We start from the raw sequence: 22,901 nt of genomic DNA, 5'->3' as shown, positions 1-22,901 counted from the left end.
CAGGGGTGGGGCATGCACTAAGGATGAAGTATCCAACATGCTTACCCAAGGGGTTATTGAGCACTCCAGCAATCCTTGGGCCAGCCCAGTGGTATTGGTCCCAAAGGATGCTGCACCTGGTGCGCTCCAAAACTCAGGTTCTGTGTGGACTACAAGTGACTCAATGCGGTTAGCAAGACTGACGCACACCCCATCCCCCGAGCTGATGAGCTCATTGACCGGTTGGGTGCTGCCAAGTCCCTTAGTGCGTTTGACTTAACATCTGGGTACTAGCATATTGCCTTAACTGAGGGGACCAAGGAGAAGTCAGCATTCTCTACCCCAGATTGACACTTTCAATTTAAAGTCATGCCATTTGGGATGAAGAATGCCCCTGCCACATTTCAGATGTTGGTCAACCAGGTGCTGGCTGGGCTGGATGAGTTCAGTGCCGCTTACCTGGATGACATTGCTTTTTTCAGTTCCACATGTGAGGAACACCTGCAACACCTCAGGAGAGTGTTAGAGGCCCTTAAGAGGGCAGGCCTCACTAATAGGGCAAGCAAGTGCCAAATAGGGCAGGGTTTTGTGGTGTACTTGGGACACCAGGTGGGGAGCGGCTAAGTGGCACCCCTACATCCAAAGATTGACACCATTCTGGCTTGGGAGCATCTCAAGACCCAGACTGAAGTGAAAGCTTTCTTAGATCTCAGAGGATACTACAGGAGGTTTGTCAAGGGTTATGGTACCATTTTTACCCCCTTGACTGAGTTGACTTCTAAGAAGTAACCCAGAAAATTGATCTGGACAGAGGCTTGCCAGATCGCTTTTGATGCCCTAAAGGCTGCCATGTGCACAGCACCTGTGCTGAAGGCACCTGACTACTCCAAGGAGTTTGATGTGCAAACAGATGCCTCAAAGTATGGTATTGGAGCAGTACTCTCACAGCATAATGAAGAGGACCTAGACCAACCCGTAGCCTTCATTAGCTGGAGGTTACTACCCAGACACCATAGGTGGAGTGCCATAGAACGTGAAGCATTTGCTGTGGTCTGGGCACTGAAGAAGCTAAGACCCTACTTGTTTGGGACTCACTTCTGAGTTCAGACTGACCACAGGCCGCTCAGATGGTTAAGGCAGATGAGGGATGAGAAACCAAAACTGTTGAGGTGGTTAATTTCCCTACATGGGATGAACTTTACTGTGGAACACTGTCCTGGTACAGAACATGCCAATGCTGATGGTCTGTCCAGGTTCTTCTGCCTTAGTGATGAGAACTCCCATGAGGTTGAGTAGTTGTTCCCCACTTTCAGCTGGGGGGGACACGTGTTAGACTTTTCATCCTTGGCGATGTCTCCCTTAACTTTTTGCCTCTGCTTCCCAGGTTGTTGATGTGTGCTGGACTCTGATTGTGCTGTTTTTGTTACTCTGGGCACTTTACCACTGCTAACCAGTGCTAAAGTGCAAGTGTTCCTTTACAAAATGTGTATGTAATTGGATTATCCATGATTGGCACATTTAATGTATTAGTAAGTCCCTTCTACAGTGCACTACAGGTGCCCAGGGCCTGTAAATCAAATGCTACTAGTGGGCCTGCAGCACTGGTTGTGCCACCCACAGAAGTAGCTCTGTAATCATGTCTCAGGCCTGCCATTGCAGTGTCTGTGTGCGCAGTTTTAACTGTAAACTCGACTTGGCAAGTGTACCCACTTGCCAGGCCTAAACCTTCACTTTTCTTACATGTCAGACACCCCTAAGTTAGGTCCTAGGTATCCCTAAGGGCAGGGTGCAGTGTATGGTTAAGGTAGGACATATAGGCCCTCATTCTGACCTTGGCGGTCTTTTCGCAAGACCGCTGAGTTACCGCCGCGGTGAAGACCGCCGACCGCGGCGGTGTGCCGCTGTGCGCATTCTGACCGCTGGGAGCGTTCCGCCGGAAAACCGCCAGCAGCCACACTGGCGGTCGGCGGGAAAGTGGAGACTGGTCAACCTCCACCGCCACGCCAGCAGAACACCGCCCACAGAATTACGACCCACATTTCTGTGTGGCGGTCTTCTGTTGGCGGTCTTCTGTTGGCGGTCACGTCCCTATGGCTCCCGTCGCCTCCCGGAGGACCAACGCTCAAGGTAAGTTGATCGTCCGTGAGGGGAGGGGGTGGGGGGGTGTTGTGTGATGTGGGCGTGCATGGGGGTGTGCGTGTGAGTGTGTAGAGGGGGTGTGTGAGTGCGTGTATGCGGGCGGGGGTGCTGCTGTGTCTATGGGTAATGTGTGCTGTTCGGCAGGTGCGCATGTCGGCATGTATGTGTGCGGGTATGTGTCCCCGTTGTGTATGTGTGTGTAGGGGGTGTGTATATGTGCATGTTGGGGGTGTGTGCATGTCGGGGTACATGTATGTGCATGTCGGGGTGGGGGTGGGGAGGGGGTTCGTACCACCTCTGGGGGGTGGCAGGGGGGTGGAGGGTGTGGGGGGAGGACTCGGGTGGGTAGTGGGGGGTGGGGGAGACCCCTATCAGTGCCAGGGAAGGAATTCCCTGGCCCCGATAGTGCTTACCGCCATGGTTCGCACGGCGGTTCCCGCCCGCAAGAAACCGCGGCGGTAGGCAGGGTCATAATACCCTTGGCGGTCTTGGGACGACCGCCGGGCCGGAGTGCGCAAACTCAAGCCCCGCGGTCATGACCGCCGTGGCGGTCGGAGTGGAGAAGTAGCGGTCGGTCGCGGCGGGGACCGCCGCGGTCAGAATGCCATTTTTAATACCGCCGGTCTGTTCGCGGTCCGACCGCCGTCTCTCCGCCGACCGCCAGGGTCAGAATGAGGGCCATAGTAATGTGTTTTATATGTCCTGACAGTGAAATATTGCTAAATTCATTTTTCACTGTTGCAAGGCCTATCCCTCTCATAGGTTAACATAGGGGCTACCTTTACATCTGAATAAAGTGTAGATTCCCTTTGGGAGCGGATGGACATGTGGAGTTCGGGATCTCTGAGCTCACAATTTAAAAATAAATCTTTTAGTGAAGTTGATTTTAAGATTGTGTGTTTAAAAATGCCACTTTTAGAAAGTGAACATTTTCTTGCTTATACCATGTCCATGACTCTGCCTGTTTGTGGATTCCCTGTCTGGGTCAGTTTGACAGTTGGGCTGGTTGCACCTCACACTAGACAGTGACACAAAGGGGGCTGGGGTGTAGCCTGCATATCCTGATGAGCTATCTGTGCTAGGAGGTAGGGGAGAAGTGGTCACTTACACCTGAAAGGGCTATGCCTGCCCTCACACAATGCAGTCTCCAACCTCCTGGTGAGTGTCTGGGGCCTGGCCTGGGCAAGGCAGGATTTCACATTCATGAGAGGCTTTGCTTTGAAGTATGCCTACTTCATAGGAGAAATTAGGTATAAGAAAGGCACCCCAAACCACAGACTTTAGAACAGTTCTGGAAACCAAGAGGAACCTCTGCCTAGAGGAAAGCTGAAGAGCTGAGGAAGAAGGGCTGCCCTTCCTGTGACTGTGCTTTGTGGAGCTATCCTTCAGTTGATGCTTCTCCCAGAGTAAGAGATCAAAGACTGGACTTTGTGTGCATTCCATCTTGTGAAGATCTCCAAGGGCTTGATTTAAAGCTTGCCTCCTGTTTTTTGAAGTCTCAGGTACAGCAAAGACTTCTCTCCGCCAGCACCTGGACCCTCTGGAGAGACTCCTACTCTGCCCTGTGGTGCCTATCCAGTTCCTGGGACCCTGAAAGGAGAAGATGGCAGCCTAAGAGGAGGAAATCCACGCACAGAGTGCTGTGTGAGAAAAAGATTGAAGCAACTCCGATCTGTGGCTGGGAAATCAATGCGCCGCCGGCTTCACGGCTGAAAATTGACGCTCGCCTGTAACGTGACCGAAGAATCAGAGCACGGAGCTGGAGAAACGATGCACAGCATCACTGACGAAGACTGGGAGATCACAACCAGCGGTGCATGGTTTTCGGATCATTGTGCGGCTGGATTTTCGAAGCAAACATCGCTGGGTCTGTAAAAAGAACGCAAGGCCTGTCCAGACCCGAGAGCGCTGACCAGATCGACGCATCGCTCTCCTGCAAAGAGAAGAAACGCCACGCCCCACCCGACGAAAGGAGAAACAATGCAAGGTCTAGCTCATGAGTGAAATTGGCGCATCGCAAGCCCTTTTTGACGCACACTCACCCGTGCAGGGTTATTTTGACGCACCCAAGCTACATTTTCACTCTAACAGAGTTACTGTGTGTTTAAAACTACATGAAGACTCTTTTTGCTTTTTAATTGATAACTTGACTTGTGTATTGTGGAGCTTTGCTGTTTTGGTCTTGTTTTGTTTAGATGAATATTTCCTATTTTTCTAAACCTGTGGTGTGTCATTTTGTAGTGTTTCCATGAAGTTACTATGGTGGTCATTACAACCCTGGCGGACAGTGTGAAAGCGGCAGTAAGACCACCAACAGGCCGGCGGTAAAAAAAATGGAATTCCGACCGTGGCAGAAACCGCCAACAAAGACAGCCACTTTAACACTCCGACCGCCACGGCGGTACAGACAGCGCGGCGGTCACCGCCAACAGACAGGCGGGAGACAATGTACCGCCCACAGTATCACAACCTACCAATCCGCCACCATTTCCGGGGCGGATTAACCGCGGACAAAAATACGGCGGAAACAGGACTTCGAAGGGAAAACGCTCACCTCTACAAACCCCACAAGGAATCCGGAGGCCATGGAACCAGAGCTGCAGATCCTGCCAGCGCTTATCTTCTTGCTCTTCTACCAGGAGCATGAATGCCGGCGTCGAAGACCACGGTGAGTACTGCACCTACGACACAGGGGAGGAGGGAGGGAAAAAACAGGGACACACACATGCAACACCCCCACCCCCACCCTCACCCACCACAACACACATATAAATACAGCATGATACATTACAGTTACACCCCCAACCCCCCCCTGGAAGAATGCAAAGACAAAAGGAAATGAGTGTAACCATTGTAATATATGAAAATCCAGTATGCAAAAATATACATATATACACTATAAACAAAATATACACCAAGAATAGTAGTCCAGGTTGTGCTCCATTGAAGTCTGTGGAACACTGGGCCCACACGGTATGGGCGAAGCCCACACAAGATCACCGACCATGACGGAGAGAACACTGCAGGGGCATCAGATAGCAATAAAACAGGCACCTCAGGGGGAGGGAAAGGGGGGCACCTCAGCCGGATGAGTGCACGACGCCAAATCCACGAGGGGGCCACATGCCCACTGTTCAATCCTGGGAAGTGCAAAGCCAAAGTCTCTCAAGTCTCTGCAGTGGGTGGGTTGCCCACTGTTCCATCCTGGGGAGTGCAAAGCCACAGTCTCTCAAGTCTATACAGTGGGTGGCTTGCCCACTGCTTTATCCTGAGGAGTGCAAAGCCACAGTCTCTCAAGTCTCTGTAGTGGGTGGTTTGGCCACTGTTCCATCCTGGGGAGTGCAAAGCCACAGTCTCTCAAGTGGATAACAGTCTCCACTGGTTCTGGAGGGGGCTTTGTGCCCAGAGTGCTTCATCTTACCAAGGACTGAGGTAGTGGATGTCTTTCTCCACTGGTTCTGGAGGGGGCTTTGTGCCCAGAGTGCTTCATCCTGCCAAGAACTGAGGTAGTGGATGTAAACTCCACTGGTTCTGGAGGGGGCTTGGTGCCCAGAGTGCTTCATCCTGCCAAGGATTGAGGTAGTGGATGTAAAACTCCACTGGTTCTGGAGGGGGCTTGGTGCCCAGAGTGCTTCATCCTGCTCGTGGTGGCCTCAGTAGCTCAGAGCTTTTGGCGCTAATGGGCCTGCGGTGCTTGTTGTGGCTGTGCCCTGTTTAGCGGTGCTTGTGGCGGTGGTGCCCTGTTCAGCGGTGCTTGTGGCGGCGGTGCCCTGTTCAGTGGTGCCAGCGCTTGTGGCAGCAGGCTCCTTTGCAGTGACTCAGCTGCTGGCGGTCCTTCATGGCCCAGCGGGGCTGGTGCTGGTGGTCCTCTCTGGCCCAGCGGAGCTGGTGCTGGCGGTCCTCTCTGGCCCAGCGGGGCTGGTGCTGGCAGTCGTGTCTGGCCCAGCGAGGCTGGTGCTGGCGGTCCTCTCTGGCCCAGCGGGGCAGGTGCTGGCGGTCCTCTCTTGCCCAGCGGGGATGATGGTGGTGGCCTCTTGGGCAGTAGGGCAGGTGCTTGCGGTGGCCTCCTAGGCAGGGGGGATGATGGCGGCGGCCTCTTGGGCAGCAGGCCAGGTGCTGCGGTGGCCTCCTGGGCAGCGGGCTGATGGCGGTCTTCTCCGCCATGCTGCTCTTCCCAAACCTGCTGACTTTCTTGTGGCCCTTCCCCACCTTGGAAGGTGTTGCAGCTGACTCCACACTCCCACCTGGACCCCTGGGAGCTGCTTTGGTGGCTGGAGTCTTCCCCCTCTCCCGCTGGGCACTGTCCAACTTTTGATGCTTCACAGGTGGGGGACTGTCCGTGCAGGGCTCCGTGCCACACGGTGCACTCCATATTCCGGTGACTACAGGCACCACTGGTCCCGGAGATGTTGTGGCTGAGGTGCTAGGTTGGGACCTGGAGAGTCGGGCCCTAGGAGATGGACGGGGTGGGGGAGGTGTGGGAAAGAGGTCAAGGTTAGACAGGAAACGTTTTTGGGAGACACGGACGGGTAGCTGGAGGGGGTTTGGTAGTGGAGGAAGAGGTTGTGGTTGTAGGAGGTGTTCGTTTGGTGACTTTGGGTGAAGGTGCATGCGCTGGAGACTGTCGTGAGGTGGATGGCTGTTGGGTGGGTGTGTGCCTGCGTTTGTGTTTCTTGGGAGGTGGCGTCACAGACACACTGGGAGAGGACACAGGGGACGTGTGAATGGTAGTGGGAGTGGTGAGTGTACGTGAGCAGGGTGTGGTGGTGTGTGTGCTGGTGAGGGCAGTAGTGGCTGTAGATGTAGTGCATGCAGGTGTGAGTGTAGACGAGACTGGGAGGGAGGAGGGAGACGAGGAGGAGGGGGACACAGTGGAGGCAGTGGATATTGGTGTGTCTGCATGTGTGTGATGCTTGCGTGAGTGCCTGTGGGATGTGTGGTGCTTATGTTTGCCTGAGCTTCCCTTGTGTGTTGACGTGTGTGCATGCCGGTCTGAAGGTGTGCTTGGGATAAGCTGAAGTACAGGGGATTTGGTCTGGGTGGAGGAAGTTGGAGGGGGGAGGCTAGACACAGGGACAATGGCTGCCATCAGTGCTGAGGCCAGAGTCTGAAAAGCTCGCTGAAGGGCCGCCTGACCAGAATGAATGCCATCCAGGAATGCATTTGTTTGTTGCAACTGCCTTTCTACACCCTGGATGGCATTCAAAATGGTAGACTGCCCAACAGTGAGGGACCTGAGGAGGTCAATGGCCTCCTCACTGAGGGCAGCAGGGGTGACTGGGGCAGGGCCTGAGGTGCCTGGGGCAAAGGTGATGCCCACCCTCCTGGGTGAGCGGGCACAGGGCAAAGGCTGAGGGGCTGCTGGGAGGGTGGTGCTGGTAGGGGGGATGGCGGCTGAACCTGTAGATGCGGGGGTCACAGATGTTGCCACAAGGGAGCTCCCATCAGATGACCAGTCTGTGTCACTGTTGTCAGCTCCTGTCCCCGCCGTGAGGCTCCCATCACCCCCGTCCCACTGGTGAAATCCAACTCTGTAGTGTCGCCCTCCAGGGCCATGTGGGATGCAACTCCCTCCTGCTCCGGTGCCACTGCTCCTCTGCCTGATGATGCTAATGCACAAAAGAACAGGGAGACCACAAAAAGGGGGACGACGACAGAAGAAAGACATGTTGAGTGCATGCATTACCGCTACCGTTGGCGGACACGACAGACACAGAAGCCCCCTGCACTACGCCGCGCTCTTGGACTCCACTGTTCTATCCCTGGGACATGGCCTACAAGGCTATGGGTGACATCTGCACACATGGATGACACAGGAGCATGACTAGGTGTACTTGGCACTGGACGCAGGTGGGGTGGGGTGCCATATGGCCTGCTTTATGGAGGGACATTGCCTACTAAACTCGCCCTGGCCTAGGGAAACCCACAGCCCACCTCCCCCACCCAGGCACCTCCACTTCGTGCAAAATCAGCAGGATGAGAGTGTACTCAACCCCTTGTGGCTGCTGTGATGCCCCCACACGCCCATCCAACTCTGGGTACTCCACCGCCAGGATCCTGAACATCAGGGGTGTCATGGTGCGATGGGCACCCCTCCCACGTTGGGAAGCCATTCCCAGCTGACCCTCCGCCGTCTTCTTGCTCCAGTGGCGAATGTCCTCCCATCTTTAACGGCAGTGGGTGCTCTGTCTGTGGTAGACCCCCAGGAACGGGACGTCCTTGGCGATGGCACGCCAAATATCTTTTTTCTGGTGGGCGCTTACCTACATGAATTGTACAGGGGGAAAATAAATGTTATTACCAAATGCACCATCACAGTCATTGGCCCCCATCCCTACCCTTGCCATGTGGCACATGTACTCATCGTCGTTTCATGCACGCCTCAATCCCCCCCCCCCATCTTTCATCCACCCCACTCCACACAGGCATAGCCCATACAGCATGCTCCCAGTGCACTTACCTGTTTGTCTGGAGGACCGTAGAGTAGCGTGTACTGGGAGAGGACCCCATTCACGAATTTCTCCAACTCCTCCGATGTGAAAGCAGGGGCCCTTTCCCCAGACACTCGAGCCATTGTTTCTTCGAGACCGAGGTCACAGAAGCACTTGCAGTGTAGGTCCTCTCCTGTCGAAGATCAGGTATCGAGTGATTGAACAGATAGAAAATGGCGGTCACATCTGCGGCGGTGCGTACCGTCACCGCCAGCGTACATAGTCATTGGCTCCTGGGACCCATAGTGTCCAATGTTAACCAATGCAGCGTTGTGCCGCCGTATTCGGCCACCCACCACCACGGTGTACAACGCCAGCGCAGTTACCTCACATCCCATTGTCCCACTTTACAGGTCAGGCAGCTGCCATTTCAGGGGCCCACATGGCTTAATTTTTAACTGCGTCACACATACCTAGGCCTAGCCTCAACACACATACAGGCCACTTTTCGGATTATGATTCCTGTTCTGTGTAAGCTGTGGGTACATACCACTGAGTTGGTTGACTCTGTGATCGCTGTTGTCCTTCATAGGCACCGTCCGCTGAGACATGTGAGGAGATGGCAGCATCCTCCAGTGTACAGACCACTGGTGGACCTGCCGACAATGGAGCAAAGACGTGATCATCACCTACAGGTTTGACCGTGCCACGTTCCAGGAACTGTGCACCCAGCTGGAGCCAGACCTGATGTCAGCTATCCGCCATCCCACAGGAATCCCCCTCAAGTGCAGGTGCTGTCAGAACTCCATTTCCTTGCAAGTGGGTCATTTCAAACAACAGTGGCCATAGCATCAGGGATGTCCCAGCCTATGTTTTCCAACGTGTTGTCCAGAGTGTTGTCTGCCCTGCTGAAACACATGCGCAGCTAGATCGTTTTCCCTCAGGTGGAGGATTTGCCTACAGTGAAAGGTGATTTCTATGCCCTTGGACATATCCCCAACATCATAGGTGCCATTGATGGGACACATGTGGCTTTGGTACCTCACCCTGCAGGAGCGAACAGGTGTACAGAAACCGGAAGAGTTGTCATTCCATGAATGTGCAGATGGTGTGTTTGGCAGACCAGTACATCTCCCATGTTAATGCCAAGTTCCCTGGCTCAGTGCATGACGGATACATCCTGCAGAATAGCAGCATCCCTTATGTGATTGGGCAACTCCAGAGGCACCGTGTGTGGCTAATAGGTCAGCATCTGGAAGCAAGACAGTGGGAATGGTTGTCTGGGTCTGGGGATGTCTGTACAGGTTAGTGTGTGTCTAACAGTTGTCCCTCGTTATTTGCAGGTGACTCTGGTTACCCCAACCTGTCATGGCTACTGACCCCAGTGAGGAATCCCAAGACAAGGGCAGAGGAACGCTACAATGAGGCCCATGGGTGTACTCGGTGGATTATAGAGCGGACCTTCGGCCTCCTGAAGGCCAGGTTCAGGTGCCTCCATATGACAGGTGGATCCCTATTCTACTCACCAAAGAAGGTGTGCCAGATCATTGTGGCCTGCTGTATGCTTCACAACTTAGCTTTGCAACGACAGGTGCCTTTTCTGCAGGAGGATGGTCCAGATGGTGGTGTTGTTGCAGCTGTGGAGCCTGTGGACAGTGAAGACGAGGAAGCAGAAGAAGAGGACATGGACAACAGGAACTCAGTGATCCTGCAATATTTCCAGTGAGACACAGGTAAGAATACAGACCTGCCTACTACGTGTACTTTAACACTACTACCTCTCTACTGTCTGTCGTTTTCACCCAGTGTATGGTCAATGAGTTGTCACTTTCCCTTACGATTTCACAGATGTGGGTCCCACTGTGTGACATCTGCTTTGTTTCCTCATGGACTAGAGCTGTGTGACATAGGTATGTTGACATTACAATTGAAAGAGCAATTTGTCACTGTAATTGCTAATACACTAATTCGAAATCACAGACTGACTCCAGATTGCTTTGTGCTTCAAGGGTGTTTATTTAAGTGCTCAATAATGGAGGGGGCTGTAAAATGGTGAGGGGTGATGGTGGAGGAATGTCCATGGCAGAGTCCAGTCTATTAGTCTCACAGGTGCATTGCCCACATGTGCATAGGAAGTGGAGCTGGGGCAGTTTGAGGATGGACAGGGTGACAAAGTGGGACAAAAGGATGATATTCAGGGTGGTCTCATTTCTTGGTGGTGGTCTTGGCATCGTGCTCTGTCTTGTTCCTGGATCTCACGGACCGCTTGCGGGGTGGCTCTCCCTCTGCAGGGTGTGGGGTGCTGGTGTGGTGGTCCCGTGGCAGGGCGTCCTGTCTACTAGCGCCGGCGGAGGTGGTGGGCAGTTCTTCGTCCATGCTAGTGTCAGGGGCCCCTTGTTGTGCCACAGTGTCCCTCCTGGTGTTGAGTACTTCCTTCAGCACCCCTACGATGGTGCCCAGGGTGGAATTGATGGTTCTGAGTTCCTCCCTGAAGCCCAAATACTGTTCCTCCTGCAGGTGCTGGGGCTACTGAAACTTGGCCAGTACCGTTGCCATCGTCTCCTGGGAGTGGTGGTAGGCTCCCATGATGGAGGAGAGGGCCTCGTGGAGAGTGGGTTCCCTTGGCCTGTCCTCACCCGTTGCACAGCAGCCCTCCCAGTTCCCCTGTGTTCCTGGGCCTCCGTCCCCTGGACCGTGTGCCCACTACCACTGTGATCAGAACTTAAAGTAGGCTGGATGGTGACACTGTGTCACATTTAAGTGGTTCCCCGTGCGCGTGCAGATAGTAATATCCTGTGAGGCTTCTGTCGTCAATGGCCAGCATTGTGTAAACAAGGTGATGACAAGCCACACGTAACTTCATACATGACTTAGATGTGCACCGTTGTGTATATAATGGCACTGGAACACACCATCATTCCCACAACCTAGTGATGCACTATTTAGGACACACATTGGTGCATCCCTGTATTGTAATGTACATGTAGGATTGTGTGGGCATTTGTCCCCCAGCATGGTGCCAATACTTTTGTAGTCCACTTACGTGACAACTATATGGAATGTAATAGGCGTGCATGCAGGTTAAGTACAATTGTGTGTTGGCATGGTTATAGGTGTGTGCAGAATGGTATTGGCTGATCAGGTATTGATGGGTGTCTACACATGGAAACATGAATGTAAAAGTGATAGACCTCTGGATACCAGCTTCATTTTTGTCATCAGCTAAATTATGGTTCACTCCCTGACTCCATGTATGAGAGGGCATGCATTGGTGGATGACCTGGACAGTTGAGATGTTGATCTGCATGGCCATACCCCCTGAGGCACAGGGGGTGGGAATAACAAATGTGTAGGTAGATGTGATGCTCACAGTGTAGGCGACAGTCTTTTTTATCAGGCTTGCATGTGTACCTATCAGCACTGAACCCTTATGGTTAACAACAGCATCCCATAATTCCAATAACAGCATCAAGTTTCAGGTAATGTATGTTAGAACATTTGACACATAGGAAGAGGAATAGTGGCCCTGATCAATGTGATTTTGACCCTGAGTCAGCATTGTACACATTGTGCAAAGTCTAAGCAGATCTAAATTAGTTTGTTACCTAATTTTGTTGTGGATGGCTATGGTGTAAGGGAAATGGTGCTAAGGAAGCATTGTTGTTTCATCCATCAGGGCCAGTGTATCATCTGGATTGTGAGTAGGGGTGCATGTGCTCTACGACGTACATAGTAAGCTAATTTACTGTACCTACTCCACACAATGCTGACACTGATGGCTGCCTGTCTCATTTCAACAGCTGCCAACATGAATAACGGCCAACTACGTGCCTTTCAGAAGAGGGCAGTGTGCTATAGGCACACGTTGGCAGTGGAATCTGGGTTCAGGAGAATGGCATGCCACTATCGCCCGGAGCGATCCACTGGTGAGTGGTGGGCATTCAGTCAAGGGAAGCCCATACTGCCCACACAGGCCGGACCAAGCACCACAGCTGTGCAGGGGCCCACAGCAGCCAATATGAATATTGCTCCAGCTGCTGCACCCACAAGTACCATCACACAGCCAACCACATCTGCTGCCATGAACATGAGTGCCATTACAGATATTCAGAGAGATGTACAACAGGTCCTTCAAACGTTGGACTCCATTGAGAAGGAGGTGGCCAAGAATAGCAAGGCTCTCAAGAATATAAAGAAAAGACTGAAAAGGGACAACCTCTGATGGCATTATGTCAATCCTATCAAGTTCACTCCTCTCCTTCCTCATTTTCTAGTTTTTGTTTGTGGGTATTGGGAGCTAGTTGTAGGTTAGTATAGGTTAGTGGGTTAGTTAGGATAAGTTTGGGGGTGGGTTTCTAATCTTAATGTTTTACTATGTGGGTGGGTGGTTGTGATGTTGGGGCTTTTATATGTTTATGAAAAAAAAATTAAAATATATATATTTTTTTTTAATACAAAAAATATATATTTGTTTAGTCATAGTTAGTAAATGTTTAGTTTAGTGTATTTTGTCCTGCATGTGTCCTGTAATATAGGGGGTGTGGCAGTGAATTTTTAGAGTTTGTCGTTAAATGTTTAAGGTAAATATAGCATAGAGTAGTTAGGGTCTTTTGTGGATTATGTATATTTAGGATAGGTTACATTAGGATAGGTGTTAATTACTATTAATTTATTGATTTAATAATCATGATAAAAATTAACGGGTACTCCCTTACTTCATGTGTCAAAAGCTTGGGTCTCAGGGTCTTCCCATGGCTGTACAGTGCAAATTGTGTTATCCTAGGGCTCCGTCTTGCATCCAGATCCCTCTCTTGACATGTTCAACACCTCCATATAACTGAGCTGTCACATTGGCAGCTACAACACATCTACTTACTTGTGCACCTGCCATCCAGTATTCCCATCACTCAAGCTGACTATGTTGACCATGTATAGGACAGGATAGGTGTGTAAACTCAGCTGACATTATATGGGTTTTGTTTTGGAATGTTGGACACTGTAGGACATATTACAAAAGCCTACATATCAGTCCTATTCTGCTAAACTGAGCAGTGGCAATCATTATATGAGTTTGAGTCCCTCTGTTTCACACCAATGTCTTCTACTGGTACTCCCAGCTGACAATATTGTACGATTAATGTTTCACACCCATTCTGGCAGTATGTAGTGGGCGTAGCATACATGTGTTTAACATGTATCACATATTCAGTGATATGCTTGAAGGAGATGAGGCCAACATCGATGTACAACATGTAAGTACTATGTGCATAGATATGTGGCCACATATTCATGCACTCTTGTACTGACACTCTGTGACTTGAAACATGTTACACACATTACAAACACTAGGCATAGTAGAAGTGTCACAACACACATAAACATGCTAGTTGTGTAGGTGGTGTTTATTTACAAATGTAACAGTGCTAAGTACATACAATGTCCAGGTCTGTGACCCCATTCGTGGAATCCATCCATGCTTGGGTAAAGTGTCTTTCAGTGCAGGAGAACATAAATTGCCAAATGGAAAGTTAGGGACAATAACAGTCCATAGCAGAAAAGTCAACAGTGTGTTGAGGAGGAGTGCATATCTGATGTCAAGCACACAACAAAGGTAAACACTGCCCATGTGGCATGGGCTGGTGCTACCAGGAACTCCTGCGAGTGAAGATGATCTGTTCCACTTCTTCATCCTCGGATGTGTGTGGTGCTTCCTCTACCCTTGATAGTGGTAGTGAGGAGGTAGAGGGGGCAGCACACACCTCAGTGGTTTCAGATGTGGACTCCCAATTCCTGGTAATTGCCATCTGTGGCACTACATATGGCATCACTTCAGCAAGGAGGAGCTGATTGTTTTTAAGTATAGCTGCAACATCCCTGTAGCAGGCAGCCATGTCTGCCCTGAGAGAGACCAATTATTGGTGAATGGGGTCCGCATTGTCCTCAGCACACTGCTGCCAATTTGGGAGGGCAGTTGTTGTGGCCTCTCCCTCATCGCATCAGCTATGTCCCTCAGACACTCCTGGACTTCACGCATTAGGGAGTGTGTGCATCGGTTGGCTGCAGTCTGTTCTGTTGCCGTGACCACGTCCACACCCCCTCAGGCTGGCTGCCATTGTTTGCATCTCCACCCGCAATTCCTTGGCCAACTCCCGCTGGACTCCTACCACTGTCCTCTCAAAGCTGGTGCTTGTGTCCTTGGAGTCCTCTGATGTGTCGGTACTGGCAGGTCGTACTCTTGGGGTATTAAGTGGGGCCTGTGGGATGTCTGCTAATTCTATACTCCTCCTTGCGACTGGAAGTGGTGTCTGCATGTTCACAAGGACTTCTTGGAGGGTCTCTTGGCTGATAGTTGCCAGCTGGTCATCCAACTCATCAGGGTACTCCAGGTCAGGCAGATCTGCAGGAGAGCCATCACCCTCTGCAATGAGATGGTGTAAAATCAGTCTATCTGTGTTGTGGCAGTTGACAAGTCAGGTCACTGACTTGATATTTGAGGTTCATTGTCATAATAGGCCCATGTTGATGAAAATGTGGTGCAGCACGGTGCTGTGCACTGCTTCACTTTGGTGACACAAGAATGCACTGTATGTCAGTGAATACAGGGCACCCCTGTGTTGTCCCCCATGCTGGTGCAAGTTTCAGCTGCCAGCGTCATAGCAGGCATCCTTGCACCATCATGCAAGGATTAATGCGTTGAGGGGTGTGACTGTTTATGTGTGTGAAAGTGTCCCTTCATGCACATTAACAATCACCAATGGCGCTTTGGTACTTCTCTGTGAGCTGTCAAATGCAGCACACACAGAAGAGCCAAATCGTCATTTATATATGATTGTTTATGTGCCTGAAAGAACACCTTCACGCTCATAAACAATAATTTCTGGCATTTTGCTCTTCCTATGCATGCTGCAGAATGCAGCACACATTGGAAGATCTGAAATGAAGGAGGTATAAATGTTTTCCTCCTCGTTGCACCCTGCTAATGACACCCTTGGGGCTGGTGTAATAGGTGTGGCCCTACCTCCAATTTACAATATTCCTTTTATCTGAGGCAGCATTGAAATTTAATGTGTGTTGTTGTGGCACGCCCACAGCAACACCCATTGCACCACCTTCCACGCACAGTCATGATCAGGAAGCTACGTATTAACAAGGTGACATAATGCCAAATAAAGTGGCTTACCGCTACCTTGTCAATACAGCACAGTACTTAGCGCCAAAAGAGCATCACTGAAAGTTACGCCCAGTGGCGCTAGGGGCCTATAATGCGCCCACTAGTTCCAATGGATTGTTCCAGTACATCATAGCTGCAGTCTACAGCCCTGTGCCCAACCAGCATGTCACATGAATGGAAGCCCAGTTGCCACTATTGGCTGCATCATATCTTTTAAGTGTGTTGTCTATCCTTATTGTGTCTTGAAGACCTCTTATTTTGTTCTACCCTGCCTTTGCATCCATTTGCATGGTGAGGCCTTGCAATGTGTGTTGATATGCTCATGCCACAGCACTACACATGGCAATTTTCACCTGTCCCAGTCTTACATGTTTAACATACACCCATGCTGTGCTGAGACCTTACGCCACCCCATTGATGTCTCCTCATGTTGTCATTTGTGTTTGTGAGCTACTTTGCTTTGCACTGATGAATGTGGCAGAGTACTGTTTCAACTCCTGTTGGTGTAGGTTGTTTACCTTACTATGGACCTGATTACAACTTTGGAGGACGGTGTTAAACCGTCCCAAAAGTGGCGGATATACCACCTACCGTATTACGAGTCCATTATATCCTATGGAACTCGTAATACGGTAGGTGGTATATCCGTCACTTTTGGGACGGTTTAACACCGTCCTCCAAAGTTGTAATCAGGCTCTATGTCTTCCCCCTCAATGCAGCCCTCCTTGCACTATGATACATGAGTGCAGCATGGTGACAGTACAGCTCATGTGACAAAAGCACAAGGTTGAACTCAGGGATGGGCAATATGAATATGACATTTCTTCTGTGTACATCATTCTGTATGTGACACTGCCTGATGGTAAATGTGTCAATGGACATTGCCAATTCAGAGGAGTTGTACTTCAGGGCCTGAGGTAGGTTCATATTTCATGTGCATTAGTCTAACGTGCACCTGACTGCCACTGTGTAATTGTTCACCCCCTACAGCACAGGTGGTAGTGGCAACTGTTGTCAATGTGTAATGCCCCATGGGCCAATGGCCTGGACATGGCAGGTTACCAGCAGCTGCCAGACTGGCTGTGGCATCTGTCCCGTGACACCAGACCAGTGAAACGTTCAACACTATAACACAGGTATATTTCCAAATTTCCTCCAGCCTTTGCATGGTGGTGTCATCCCTGTGAAATGGTTGTTGGTGAATTGGTGTGGTGTGGCCCTGGATGCCCTGCACAGCCTATGCACTTGGCATTGGCAGTGCAGGGTGTCCCATACCTTGGCCCTTTGCCCTTTCCACTGCCTGATTTGAAGGGCTGAGTGCAGTGTGTCCTATTACACACAATACAGGCCACAACTGGCACTGACTCTATTTGATCCATCTATAATGACTAGTAAGTGCCCCACAGAGCTACCATGGGCAGACATATTACCAGCCACCATAACAACATGTGATTCATACTGCCAAGTGAAAGGGGCACACTGCACTGGCAGTCTTATCAACACCGGGCTTGCCCATGCACCATCCCCTGCCCATTGATGTGGAATTAACCGTCATTATGTGACAGCCATACCCCATGTGTTGTATGTGTGTGTTTATTTCCCCATTCCCATGTGTCTGACATGGTTGTGTCCAAATAGTTGTTGGCTCAGCCTGTGACTGTTGTGACCTACTGTTTGCTATCTGTGGTACATATTTTCTGTAGTGGCATATTTCAGTTCATCATCAAGATGCGTGGTTGAACGAAACTTCAGTTTAGTTGGTCTGGGTAGTGAAATGTTACCAATGATACCAGTCCATCCTGCTATTACCCCAGCACCTATTGAGTTAATTGTTCCATGCACCCAGGGGACACCCTGACCTCGTGATGTAGGGATAAGTGCCCTAGGTGGATGTGTTGTCTAAGTGTGGTGGTGCTACTGGCACATGCATGGGTATTGTTGGGACAGTTACAATGACTAGTGTGCTTGTGAGATGCAGCACACATGCGTTTGGGTAAGGAGGCAAGGCTGTTGCAAAATGTTACAGCAAGGGACACCGCTATGTAGTTACCCCAGGAATTGTGTTGACTGACTACCTGGTCTCTGAGGTCATGGTCGTGTTAGTGGTGTTGATGTGACTACATGCAAGGGATATTGTAATGTCACAACCAGTGGCACAGTGATTATACATGCCATCCATCCCATGTGCTGCATTTGTACATGTGGGTATTTAGGCCTGGTGTTCTTAATATGTCCAGGTTATGTATGTTTCAATGGTGCAAGGAACTCCCAAGGCGTAGGTACAAGGGTAAGCTTATGTTGGCATGGTGCAACTTGCTTAATGTGGATTGTATCCCTCTGTGCTCCTTTGACATACATTGTGTGAGTCCTATGTGCCTCCCCCTTCATGCACTTGACATTTATGCATATTTTTCCACCATGTAACTTACCCTGCAAATGTGTGTTTCCTGGTATTCTGCGCTGTCCTACCCTTGTATCCCTGTGACGATTTCTTCCAGGATGACCGCTGCAACCATCTCCTCCATGTATTCTTGCGGTGCTGGACTCCCACTTTCCTGTTCCATGCCATTTTTTCCTTGGTCCTTCTCTTGCAGTCATGCCAGTGTTTCTTGCACTCAGTCACAGTTCTCCTAATCTCTGCCACACTGTCTGCTGTCATATTACCTCTCTCCTTCCAATGGCAATGTAGAGGTGAGGAAGAGTTGATTTTGATGCTTTGTCACCTCTCTCACCAGTATTTCATGCTCCTCTGCGCTGAAACAACACTTCCTCTTTTTCTTCTCCCTCCCCTGGGTCTTGTCTGTGTCTTGCTGGCTGGTTCCTGGTTGAATGGGATCTCCCTGAGGTCTCTCCTGGCTTCTGGGATCCATTTTGGGGCTCCTTTGCACTGTTTGCTCCATTAACATCTGTTTTTCATGCTATTGCGGGCAAAAATGGTGGATTTTAGTTTTGTGACGTGTTTCCATGTCATAAACTGGATGAGAGTAATTTTTCCTCCATTAACATCATTTTGCCTTACGACAAGGTGCAATGGTTAACGTAAGTAAAAATTACTCTAAACATATTTTAGCGCGACCGTGCATCAAAGTATAAATTTGACGCCGGAGTGGCATTAAAAATGGTGCTATTCAGCGCTAACCTTTTTGACGCAAAAGTGCTTTAGCACAGTTTTGCATCAAAAAGCATAAATCAGGGCACTAGTGTCCTAGCAGTAATGAAGTAATAAAGAGCACCAGGGGCATGATGCCTAGTGGTAGGCTGTTTATTTCTAAGATCGCAAGCTGGGATACTAATCTAGACCAGGTTTAGAAGCACAACAGACCAGATTTGCCAGTCTTTTGTGTGGGTGGTTTCAGAATACTAAGCAGTAATTTGAGACCCAAGGCAGTGCAAATGAGAGTGCTCATCAACTTTATGGAAATAAATTCTTTTAGCACCAAAAGTTGATGTTCCCACAGTGCCAAAAATTATTTGCTTCACAGACCTGTGGCCAAAAACACATCTGCAGTAGGCTCTCTCCAGCCCAGCAACACATTTGCCGGGCTTGAGAGAGCATTCACAGGCTCCCAGTCTGCCAGGAATTGCCCTGGCTGGGTGCTCCCTGTCAATCCTAATGCTGCTCTGAGCAGCGTCAGGATTGGCCACAGGGCAGGCTGGGAGCCTGTGTTTGTAGCAACTAAGCGGAGGAGCGGAGAAATGTGGCAGCGTTCAGGTAAGTGTTTTTTTTATTATTAATTAAATGTTTATTTACCCCGCACCTTGCACGCTCCGCGAGCCGCGACTGGTCTTCATAACACAGAATATTGCGCAGCAGCCCATGTGCTCTGCCTCAGTCAGTAGAACCCTTTGATAGGTGGAACTTTCACTGGAACAGTGTTTAGCTTCTTCATGCAGCTCAGAAGCAACGCGCGGCCTTAAATTAGAGCACAGGTAACCTTCCTGGTACTGAAAAAGGTGCTCATCACAGAGCAACTTGCCAGCATCTTACTGAAGCTTTCACACAGCTTGAAATCGTAATGCCACCATTAGTAATTCATTCAAGAGTCATAACAGCTTCTGTCCTAATTCCATTGATAGATCTAAGTGAGATTTTGTCGAGCCACTTCCTGAAGGGTATATATTATATTGTTCAGAGAAAAACGTTTCTTGATGATAACCTGCCATAGCTTTTGCAAGTCTGATTGAGAGAGGAAATATATAGAATGAAACAGCAACCTCAGGCAAGGAAAACTAAGCGTTATGTAATAAAACAGCAAGTGGTTATCAACTTAGAGGCAGTAAAAGAGTTAGAGGGTGAGAGTGTTTAGGAGGGTGGAGTTTAATAGAGATCGAAAGAGAGCAAGATGGGATAGTGAGTACCAAAAAAAGTGAAGAGGGAAAAAATAAAGGTTACAGGGACGTTATAGTTAGGTTCTGAATTTACTCATACAAAAACATAGAAATTCAGCAGTTCTTTCAAGTAACTACAACTCTCGCCCTAAATTAACTATGATTTACGCCTTTGCCAAGCACAGTTTTCTTATAAATAATTTTATTGCAAATGTTGCAGTGATAATATCAAAGATGCCATACAAGAGCTCATCAATGATATATAATATGTGGAATATTTAGCTGTGCATGGCGATGGCACGAGTTATAGTTACTTGAAAGAACTCTTACTATAACTTCAAAATGTTTATGGTTTTGTACCTGTATATTCAGAACTTAACTAAAACGTCCTTGTAACCTTTGTTTTTTTCGATGACTTTCTATTTTTTTTTTCAACGTAAAGTAATTTAAATTATTATACGTTAGTCCAACCCCCACCAGGCCTGAAGCCAGGCCTTGCAGCCAAGCCCTAATAATCACCCAACCCTGCTCCCAGATTGGCCAGAGGACCTGTCTCACTCAGTGGATCTGTGAGTGAGTATGTAAGTGTCTGAGTGGGTCTGAAAATGTGTATGTAAGTTTATGAGTGTGTCTGAGTGGCTACATGAGTGTCTGAGTGGGTGTGCGAGTGGGCGCATGAGTCTCTGAGTGCATGTATGAGTGAATAAATTAGTGTATGAATGAGTCTGTGGTTTTTCTTTCTTTTTTTTACATTCGCAAATATTTTGCATATAATTCATGGAAATTCGTGAATAAGCGGGAATTGTTGAGAATATCACGCATGGTGACGCAAAATTATTTTAAACCCATAATTTGCCCCTCAACCACAACTATATCACACCCCTCGGTGCAGGGTACCTCCACCCTGATCCCTTATGCCACTTTCAATTATGATTTTAACCCCTGGGGACCATGTCCTGTGAAATAAAATGGCAGCCACAACTTTCTTGCCCGGTTGTGGTCAGCCAACTACAACAATTGTTTTCGCATAGATATTCACGAAAATTCAAAAGTTTTTACGATTTATTCATGAAGGATCCGTAGATATAGAAATTTCTTTTCCCTTTAATTTCACAAAAACTGCTGAACGGATTTACACCAGATAAGTGAAACCGTGATCTGCATAACGAAAGCTAGCTTTCTGCCAAATTTGGTGTCATTCTGTCCAGCTGCTCGGGTTGTAGTCGTGCTGAAGGTCCTATGGGAATTAACATCGGAAATTCAATATTTTTTTACCCCCCTTTTGCTCAGTCCCTGCTTGACGGATCACCCCAAAACTCTCCATGTGCAACAAGAATCACTAAGCCACTTAATGGGAACATTTTGTGAAGATTCGTTGAACGGTGCCAAGGATAGAGGCAAGTCAAAAAACACTTTTTCTGTGGAAACATGGTCATAACTAAAACAACATACTGGTGACTGCCAGTATGTAATATGTAATATATATATATATATATTTATAGATAGATAGATATAGATATATATATATATATATATAGATATACATATAGATATATAGATATAGATATATAGATTTAGATATATATTTATACATGTATTTGTGTGTGTGTATATATATATTTTTTTTTTTCACTGAAAAAAACTAAGGTTACAGGGATGCAATAGTTAGGTTCTGAATTTACTCGTACCAAACTATAGAAATTCAGCAGTTATAGTTAGAATTCTTTCAAATAACTAAAACTCGCACCCTAAGGTAACTATAACTTGCGCCCTCACAGTTGTCTCATCAATCAGTTGGCAGATGGCATAGAACATGTCATCAATGATATAATATGTGGAGTAATTAGTTGTGCATGGCGAAGGTCCAGCCCTAAAGCCAACACCCTATAATAGCTCAACCTTGCACCTTGCTCTGCCTTCTCCCGTGCGCAGTAGGGGTTGCCCGCAAGGGCTGGCTGCATCCAGTCCCTGCAGTCAACCCCCTTAACCACCCAACCCGATGTTGTGCACGGCCCTTTGCACATGCATGGTGGAAGTTAGCCGCAGCCTCTGTAGGTGTGAAAATAGGTGTGAGAGGCTGTATCTGGAGATGAGTGTCTGTCAGAGTGCCTGTCTGGTTGTGAGAGTGCGTATATCAGTGTTTTAGTGGGTGGGTCAGTATGTGCCAGGGTCTGTGAGTGGGTGCATCTGGGTGTCAGTGAATGTAAGTGGGTGTGTGACGTCCAAGTGGGTGTGTGAGTGAGTGCATAACTGTCTGAGTGGGTCTGAGTGGGTGCAAGAGTGTCTGACTGGGGCTGTGAGTGAGTGCAAGAGGGTCTGAGTGGGTCTGTTAGTGGCTACATGAGTGTCTAAGTGGGTCTTTGAGTGGGTGCATGAGTTTCTGAGTGGGTCTGTGAGTGGGTGCGTAAGTGTTTGAGTGTGAGTGGGAGAATTGATTGAAAGGGAGACAGGGAGAGAGAAAGAAAGTGAGATGGAGAGAGACAGAGGCCCATATTTATACTTTTTGATGCAAAACTGCACCGGCGCAGTATTGCGTCAAAAATATTACTACCGGCTAACGCCATTTTGGTGCGCCATGCGGGCATCATATTTATACTTTGACGCATGGCGGCGCAAACAACAGGTGGGAGTCATTATTTTTGATGCACACCGCGGCGTCAAGTCGTAAAGGAAAATGACGTTAACGCTACGGAAATGACTGTGGGTCGATTCACGACACCGCAAACCGGATATGCGCAGTTTTTTTGACACAATAGCGTAAAAAAACACAGCGAACACAGCCATTTCACCAGAGGAGAGCCAAAATGGATCCCAGACGCCACTACAGACCCCAGGAAGATGACAGCAGACCA

Source organism: Pleurodeles waltl, chromosome 11 (assembly GCF_031143425.1).
Source record: "Pleurodeles waltl isolate 20211129_DDA chromosome 11, aPleWal1.hap1.20221129, whole genome shotgun sequence".
NCBI classification, from domain to species: Eukaryota; Metazoa; Chordata; class Amphibia; order Caudata; family Salamandridae; genus Pleurodeles; species Pleurodeles waltl.
Note: the sequence above shows the minus strand (reverse complement) of the source record.